The sequence below is a fragment of the Dendronephthya gigantea genome, unplaced genomic scaffold, assembly GCF_004324835.1.
Source record: "Dendronephthya gigantea isolate DGI-Jeju-01 unplaced genomic scaffold, DenGig_1.0 000004F, whole genome shotgun sequence".
In the NCBI taxonomy this organism is placed as follows: Eukaryota; Metazoa; Cnidaria; class Anthozoa; order Malacalcyonacea; family Nephtheidae; genus Dendronephthya; species Dendronephthya gigantea.
The window spans coordinates 2182838-2191738 of NW_021163014.1; positions in this window are offsets into that span (position 1 = coordinate 2182838).

Genomic DNA, 8901 nt, shown 5'->3' on the forward strand with positions numbered 1-8901 from the left:
TGGAGCGAGCTATGCCCGCTAGGCGGATTATAGCGAGTTATGCTATAAATAAGTGCGAAAAATATGTTAAAAACTCACATAAGAGACACGGAATTTACATTAAGAAGTGTTGAACATTTGAAAATACAAAAAATAGCCAGAGCGCTATTTTGGGATCAATTGACGGATTATTATATTTAAAATATATACATTAAAATGTACTACCTCTGACATTGTTTGTATACCTGTTGTGTCCGTATACTCCAGGATATAACTTTTTTATTACCTTCAAGCGTCGGCAAACGCAACGATAATCTGTGGTGTTCACTTTGAATCGTTTACGCGCTCTTTATTAAGAGGTTGCGGGAGCGATATTTGACTCGAATGCATGCGTGCATCAGGTGGGAAAAAAACTAATTTACCTCCTCCGATAACAATTTCTATCTCTATAACAGCTGCATTATCTCTTAAGTACGCCTACAACTGGCTGAACGCGGAAAGTTGATAATTGAAACCTGAACTGTATGGCTACAGTACATTTTATTATATTTCCGATACGCGAACATTTCAATGTTCCCAAGCAAGCATAAAACAACGTATATTTAATATAAATTGTCTTTTTATTAAACTAACGTATGCTAAGTATGTTATGATGTCATGATTATACTGTTACATCGCATGCAGCACGACTAAAAATTTAAACAAATTTATGTACAATGTGTCTTAAAACTTTTCTCGTTCCGGTACAAACGAGCGAAAATTCAGTCAATCTGCTACTCACTCATAAAGTTATTAGTACAATCGCGCTAAATAAAGGGTTCAAGGTTTGTTCGGGAAGAAAAATTATATTTTTATGAGGTATGTAATTAAAAACTCCATTTAATGCTGTATGCAATCAGTATTATCTATCCCATTTCAACCCTTTGTCTCTTCAGGATATACTAAATTATTTACATAAATTTTCACAAAAAGCGGCGTTCGATCTGATTATAATTGTGTAGTCAGACTCATCAGTAGCGACAAAAACATAAACAATCAAAACCACATTCGTTTAATTCACTAAAATTCACTTCAATTTATTGTGATATTTATTTAGTCCATATACAAATTTAAATAAAAAAGTCAAAAGTTTGCGAATAAATTTTTAGAAAAGCAAAACATAAAAACACGCTTTCGCTCGAGCATAAAATATTGGACGAGTCCGTGGTCAGATATCGTAAACTGATTCCGCCCGCTGCTGCAGCCAACCAGATTGCGGGAAAGGCTATATAGGCTTCCGCGCCCGCTGTTGATTTGTGAAAAAAGTAATTAATGTATTCTCACTGTTCGCTCCACCGCACAACACCTTGGCTGAAGTATTGTTTCAGTACGGAGATAAAATAATTTTCAGCGTGCAAGCCAAAGTGCGGCGTGGCAAAAGTTTCGCAGCTGAGGGGGGGGAAAACTTCCTTTGTCTTCGACCGTCTTAGATAGATAGATAAAAAGATAGAAGTGTTTATTTGTTGGCAATGACAATTAATTCAACTTTTATGTACGATAAAATAACGTAACCGTTAGCCACAATGGGAATTATATCATGGATTACGACAAAGTATTAAAATATATATACTCATGCAGCAACCTAGCTCTCGCCATTTCAAACGAAGCAAAATATTTCCTGAGCAAGCCAGACCTATAACCTTCAATATTTTAATCGAATGTTGTTTTTCGAAAACCGAGCAAAAACGACAAAGTGCATGTACCAAAGGTCGTAAAATGTATTCGTACAGCAAACACGAAATAAACCTCGAAATAAACAAAGTAGACACCTACCATATCAAGGATTATAAACTACGAGTTGTTCCTTTTCACCGCTAACTCTTCCAGTTCTGATGATATTTTAAACTTTTCCCCTTCCACATTTCATATTGTGTTTTCGAAACATTTTTTTAAAAAAATTGTTTTCAAAATGACAATTAAATTGCTGACGGTTAAAAAAGGCATCTATTTGTAAGGAACATTTTTAAAAATCATTCAGATCTCACAATCGGCAATTCGAATTCGCGCCCTTTTTGTCTCAAGGTCTATGCCGGGCATCATTCTTATTACTCATTATATTGTTCCATAATTTTAATTTTTCTTTGGAGATGATTTCCGCAAAGTTTATCTCCTCTGATATGTATCTGTTTGTGTAGGCACGTCTGATTAATTTTTCGATCTGGTATAATTATATGGTTGCCATGCATAACAATTAAGCACCTCCCCAAAGCTCAGAGCCGCATGTAAATCGAGGCATTGCCATTGAACACAAGATCCAGCTGTTTTATTGCCAAACCATAATGGCTACAGACATGCATGATATACATCCTTGAGCTAGCTTTTCTTACCACTTCATCAATTCGTAAATCCAATTTATTAGGCAGGTCTTCTAAAAGTATTCCTAAGATCTTCAACCATGGTTTACGATTAAGTCGGCTCAGTGAAAATTTCGCTAAATCGTTCTTAGTGTAGACCGCTCTGATGTCATTAACCATAATAGAAAATAATACTGGACCTCCTTTTAGAAACACCCCTATTGCTTTTACATATACTCCGTTGTGATTCCAACCTTTACTCTCTGTTGGCGTTTTCCCAGAAAACTTATTGTCCAGTTGATAATATATTGGTTAAGATGAATTTCTTTCAATTTATTGCCTAGAAGGTCGTGCGGAACACTGTCAAACGCTTTACTGAAATAAAAGGAGAAGACTCTCGCATATTTGGCGTCTTTTTCCATCCATTTTAACCACATATTTTGGCATTGATCAAGGCCATGATTGAACTATGTCCATCTCTAAAAGCAAATTAAATTGGTCCGAGTCGATAAAATCTTGAACAATGTGCGCAATTTCAGTTTTTTAAACGCATTTCTTAAATAATCTTATGAGGATCTCTGGCAAGGATATACGTAGGTCTTAACTGATTGTAAGAACTGAGAGTGGATTAATTCTTTAGGTATAGGTATGATATTAGCTTGCTTCCACGTCACAGGAACTGGGGTGGCTTTCCGGCAATGAAATATTAAATAAATTATTTGCCTATAATAATGGTTGGTGCCATGCAATTCGAATCTTTCCAAAACCAGTACGGGAGATCATCTGGTCCTGATGATGTTCATTTTTGTTTTTAAAGATAACTGAGAACTATTTCAATAGCAAGCAAAGGAACTATAGTATTCTCTGGAATTTCGAGTAACGTAATTTTGGCCGGTGTCACAAACAAGTTGTTTAATCATGTCTCAGAAATGAAACAAATGTCACTAGCGTTATTATTCAGGGCTGCATAACATTATTATGCTGGAAGAGCATCTGCATGGTTCTACAATTGATCTTGCATTTAACACTAGACATTTTGGAATTTGTTGTGGTTTACTTGGTTCACGTCCAACCACATATAATTATACGGATTTTATGTTGCTGGGACGCTGATGATGTTTACGTGTTCTTTTGAACTGTCGACGTGAGATTTGAACTACTGGATTTGCATTGGTCATGTATGTCGTTGTAGAGTTTGTACATTAAAATATCACAAAATGAAATATGAGAACATTACATTGGCGACGAGGATGGGATAAAGTGTGATTAAGTATTTGTAACAATGGCAGAGAATCCAGAACAAGCCGAGCAAGTACAGACGTCTCATCAAGCGATTTCTGTCGCAATTCAGCCCATGCCTGAATTTCAACCCGAAGCACACGTCGGTGCAAGCTTAGCCACCAGATGGGACAAATGGCTCTCAGATTTTGACATGTATATTTTGGCTTCAGGGATAACTGACCCAAAACGCAAACGGGGACTTCTTCTGTATCAGGCTGGCTCCAGAGTGCGAGAAATTTTCCGATCTATACCAGATACCGGTAATGACGAGGCATATGGTGCTGCCAAACAATGCCTGAAAGAGTACTTTGACCCTCAGAAGAACCGGCGCTACGAAGTATATCGTTTTCGACAAACGGTACAACAGCCCAATGAAACTCTAGATGCGTTTTATACCCGTCTACGACGCCTAGCAGAAACCTGTGAATTCCCAAACGTAGAATTCGAAATCGAAGAACAGATTATTATCGGAAAGACATCGTCTAAAATACGCAAGCGAGCGCTACGAGACCCCCAATTTGCTTTAAAAGACATGTTGTTGGAAGGGAGACGTGATGAACAAAGTACATTTCAAGTAAAAGATATCGAATCGAAAGATGTTAATATCGCGGGAACGAACAAACTTATCGCACAATCGGGACAAAAGCCTGAACAACAAACATGTCGGAACTGTGGACGCAATTACCCCCACGAAGGTCGTTGCCCAGCAACTGGAAAGATATGCAATTAATGTGGAAAACCCAACCACTTTGCGAATGTCTGTCGAAGTACAAAGAAACCTGCACGTAAGTCAAGAAAACCAAACCACCAATCAGTACGACCCTTAAAAAGGGAAGAAAATCATCACTCAGCCTCAGATTCTGACGAGTCATACCTATATACAGTGAACAGTAAAGGCACAAACAATGCCAGTGTCAAAGTAACTGTAGACGGTGTATCATTTAAAACCATGGTAGACACTGGAGCTAGTATAAATGTGATTGACGAACAGACTTTCTCAAGATTTAGAGAGGTGACACTTAAACAAACCAAAACCAAAGCTTTTGCTTATAATCAGTCTGAGCCAGTTGAATTCTTTGGAACATTCGAAGCTGTTGTGGAGACAAGAAAGCGTATTGCAGTAGCAATTTTCTATGTGATGAAAGGTCAGAACTCTGGAAATCTACTTTCATTATCAACTGCTCAGGATTTGGGACTAATCACATTACACATAAACAATGTTTCTACGAAAGATGCTGCACTGGACGAAATACTTGCGAAACATAAATCAGTATTTAACGGGCTTGGCAAATTGAAAGGAACTACAGTAAAGCTAGATATAGACAAAACTAAAACGCCAAAGGCCCTGCCACAACGAAGGGTTCCGTATCACATTGAGACAAGGTAAAGAGAGCTCTCAAAGAACTTGAGAAGCAAAGACGTGATTGAGAGGGTACCAGATGATGAAGCAACGCCTTGGGTCCAACCAATTGTGGCAGTCCCTAAAAAAGACGGTACAGTAAGAATATGTGTGGATATGCGTCTTCTCAACGAAGCCATCCAGCGGGTGTGACACCCCATACCAACGGTCAATGACATTAGTGTTGAACTTAATGGAGCTAAGTATTTTAGCAAACTCGATCTCTCACAGGTATACCATCAACTTGTTCTCGATGAACAAAGTCGATATATTAATACGTTTAGTACCCATATAGGGTTGTTTCGATACAAACGTTTGAACTACGGAACAAATGCATCCGCCGAAATCTTCCAGTATGTGTTGCAACGTGAGCTACAAGGGCTACAAGGAGTGAGAAATATCGCCGGCGACATTATTGTCTTTGGAACGACACGTGCCGAGCATGATGTTAACTTAGAGAACTGTTTACGTTGTCTAACAAAGAAAGGATTCAAGCTTAATCGTGGCAAATGTATATTCCTAATCAGCACACTAGAATTCTTGGACAAATCTTCTCCAAAGATGGTATTCGTCCTGACCCGAAGCGTGTTACGGACCTACTTAATGCACCACGACCTGGGAACGTTAGTGAGGTAAGAAGCTGATTAGGGATGGCTAATTATAGTAGTCAATATATCCAAAATTTTGCCACACCAACTGCTCCACTTCGTGAATTGACAAAAAAACATGCACGGTTTGAATGGAACAATATTCATGAATATTCAAAAACTCACTGCAGCACTGGCCACATCTCACATAAAAATAAAGAGACCTCAATTGTTGTAGACGCTAGCCCAGTTGGACTTTCAGCCATTTTATCGCAAAATACTCCCGGACAGAATGACCATAAGGTCATATCATATGCAAGCCGAGCTTTGACTGATCCAGAGTCACGATATTCACAAACAGAAAAAGAAGCCCTGGCCATCGTGTGGTCAGTGGAACATTTTCATTTATTTTTGTATGGTGGTCAATTTACTCTGATCACTGACCATAAGCCCTTGGAAGTAATATATGGGAAAAGAAATGCAAAGGCCTCTGATCGCATAGAGCGGTGGATTCTACGATTACAGCCCTATAATTTCAGAATTGTGTATAAATCTGGTGCTGAGAATCCCGCAGACTATTTATCTAGACACCCTACTCCCAAGAGTGTACACAAACAAGAGAAAGCTATGAAAAGCCATGAAACTTGCAGAAGTAATCAAAGCAACAAATAATGACCCTACACTAAAAAGTTTACGTGCTGCAGACTCAATAATGTAGTATCCGGTAATTAGTATTAGTTAATTAGTATGCATGAATTAGTATTCCACTATCCCAATATGCAATTGTTAGCTGTATATAAAAAGGATCCTATGTTTTGTATTAAACATTCTTATATGTTCTGTGAGTTGAGGTCATTACATTGGCGACGAGGATAAAAAAAAAACTCTTAGAGTTAGTAAAGATCCGCCTTGAGCAGCGAAATATGGAATAGTTTTCGGTTAACAACGTTAAGAACATTCGAATAAATCGACAAATGATGTCTAATAGCGAACAACAGCAAGCAGCAAGTGCCGAAGCATTGACTATTCGTGTTATAACAGAAACAAGGAACCTCAAAATACGACCTTTTACACCAGGAGATGATCAGATTACTACGGGTAAAGCGTGGGGCGATTGGTTAGAAGAAATCGAACGAGAGCTTCGTTATTTCAAAATAAGCGACCCGATTGACAAGAAAGACGCCCTAATTATTTATGGCGGTAAAGAAATAGCTAGGCTTGAGAAAAGCTTACCAAATCCAGCAGGGGAACTCGATGAATTCGACAAACTGAGGACAAAACTAAACGACTATTTCACACCCAAGAAAAACAAACATCACGCCAGATATTTATTCCTTAAACTCCGACCAAATCAGGGCGAAACAATAGCGGCATATGCAAGTCGACTGAGAGAGAAGGCTAATGATTGTGAATTCGAAGGGAACTCTGACGAACGAATCTTAGAACACCTCATTCAAACGACTCATAATCGGGTATTGATCCAAAAGGCTATCAACAAGAAGTGGAATTTGTCACAATTTCTCATGGAAGCGGCGCAAATGGAGGATACATCGCTTCAAGTACACGATATGAAATTACCCGGACATGAAGAGGTGAAGTTCGTGAACAACGAGAGACGACATAAGAGGAGACGAACACCGTATGTGGGAAAACCGTTGGGACGTCGAACACAGCCATGTAATTACTGTGGACAAACAAGGACTCACATCAGTGGAGAGAATTGTCCGGCGTATGGCAAGAAATGCAAGAAGTGTCAAAAGTACAATCACTTCGCGATAGTTTGCAGATCAAGTAAATCGGATACGCAAAAAGGCGATCGGAGAAAATCGAGTCACGAGCGTGAGATCGACCAACAAGGTTCCCAAAAGCAAAAACGATCAATCAAGAAAATGTCAGAAGACGCAACAGATATTGCAACAAGTTCCGATGACGAATTTTTCGGTCAAGTGGTAAGACATCTCAAGCAAGTTAAGAGAATTCAAGGGAACAATCAAAACAAGACCGTGACTATACATATTAATGATGTTGAAGTCAGAGCTGAACCGGACAGTGGAGCTGAAGTTAATTTGATGGATGAGCACCAATTCAGGGCACTAGTGAACCGGTGTGGTAAAGACCAACCAACGCTACAACCCAGTCAGACAAAACTGAGTACGTTGCAAAGCAAGCTGGTTGTGAAAGGAGAATTCAAGGCGACGGTTAAGAATAGAACATGTGGGACGGTGGCAAGATTTGTCGTAGTCAAGGGCAGAATAAATTCACCTCCACTTATCAGCAAGAATACCTTATTCAAACTCTGAATGCTGCAGATCAGGGAGGATGGCTCGTTCGCGGAAAAGAACAACATGAGAATCGCAGAACCAGCACAGGGAATTAAAACAGTCATGATGAGTAAAGACTGCAGTCCACGAATCAAGAAAATCACAGATCGGTATAATCAAGTGTTCAAAGGCATTGGGATGATCAGAGACATAAAGAATGATAAGAACTTTTATACCAAATTTAGTATGAAGCCAGAAGCAGTTCCAGTTGCTCAAAAGCCGAGACCAGTTCCTTATTATCTACAGAAACCCTTGAAGAAATGGCTGGAACAATGTATTAAAGAGGATATATTTGAAGAAGTGCCAGATGGTGAACCAGTGACATGGTGTTCGCCACTCGTAGTGCAACCAAAGCCAAGGTTCAGTGGGACAGATAAGGATCAACTGGAGCCACATATGATTCGAGCCAGCGTCGACCTAAGAGTACCCAACCAGTTCATGGAGAGACATCGCATAATTCAAGGGCCCACCGTTGAAGATTTCATTTACAAGTTCCACGACTGTTCCGTGTTCTCCAAACTGGATATGAGACAGGGCTACCACCAGTTGTTGCTGGATCCTGAGTCAAGAATGATTGCAACCTTCAGCACCCCGTGGGGCAATATGAGAGCAAAGAGATTGATCTTCGGGGCGAAATCATCGCAGGACCTGTTTGATGAAGCAATGTACCGGGTATTTGGGGACATCCAGGGATGTCTTAGCCAGCTGGATGATATCCTGATCGGGGGAAGATATACTGAGGAGCATGACAAAGCATTGGAAACCGTTTTGAAGAGAGCGGCTGATTTTGGAATCACATTCAACCTCGAGAAATGCCAATTTCAAAGAAATCGACTTTTATGGACACCGATTCACTCAAAACGGACTTAAACCAAGCCCTGAAAAGATTAGAGCAGTGCAAGAAAGCAAAGCACCTGAGTCAAAAGAGGCTGTGCGAAGTTTTTTGGGTATGACAAGCTATTTGTCGAAGTTTATCCCTCGATATTCATCGATTACTGCAC